This window comes from Triticum aestivum, chromosome 7B, assembly GCF_018294505.1.
Source record: "Triticum aestivum cultivar Chinese Spring chromosome 7B, IWGSC CS RefSeq v2.1, whole genome shotgun sequence".
NCBI lineage: Eukaryota > Viridiplantae > Streptophyta > Magnoliopsida > Poales > Poaceae > Triticum > Triticum aestivum.
In genome coordinates this window covers 734,316,496-734,317,470 of record NC_057813.1, presented here as the reverse complement: position 1 = coordinate 734,317,470, position 975 = coordinate 734,316,496, and positions in this window count along the sequence as shown.

Below are 975 nucleotides of genomic sequence, written 5' to 3'. Positions count from 1 at the left end.
TTTTCTGTTTAATTTGTATTGTTTTATTTCTTTTGTGCTTTATTTTAATTTTGAAGGAGTTTCATATATTCTACGGTACTACATACATGCATATGAATGTACAATTTCAAATAAATTTGAAATTAGAACCAAAAAGAATTCAAGAGGAATATACAATATATATTCAATATCATCGGATGACCATATACAATTTTGAACAAGTTTCCATACATGATTTAATGCATATAAAGTTCTACGTCCTCGTAATAGTGTTCTCCTTTAGGATGGAGGACTTCCCTGCTGAACCATCCAGCTAGTTCCTCTTGAAGTGGTCGGAAGCGAGCTTCTGGACTAAGCATCCACCGGAGGTTATTCCTCTGAGCATTGGTATCACTCGGAACCCGCTCAGAGGTGTATCTCCGGATCATCTCACAGACATAGTATCCACATAGATTGGTCTCCGGTGGCTGAATATCCCCAGCATTCTTAGCCTTTAACATTTTGAATCCTAGCTCTTTTTTGAATTCACCGACCTTTGTATCTACGAACCGTCTCCAAACCCTACGAGGCAAAGAAAATTAAATGAACAAGAGAGTTATTAATTAGTTACTTAATATTAGGAAATGAACGAAATAGGCCGATCGATATAGAGCGCAAATGAATGAAAATAATTACTTCTGCAGCATTCTTCTCATGCCGCCCCAAAGCTTTGGATCCATATTCACAGAGTCGTGGACGAGACATTCTGAGGTGTTAACTTTAATTACTAGCAGAATCCAGTGGAACCTGCGGACACGATACATGCACAGTACGTCATGCATAACTCATCGATTAGCCGGCCACATACCATGCATGGAGTAAACAAAAGAGAATGTGCTCAAGACAGAAACACTCACTCAAAATGGTAAGGAAATAGAATATCACTTTTGAGTTCCTGCTTTGTAAGAAACTGCCACAGGTCTGCCTCCACGTCGGCGGGGTAACGCTCCAACACAT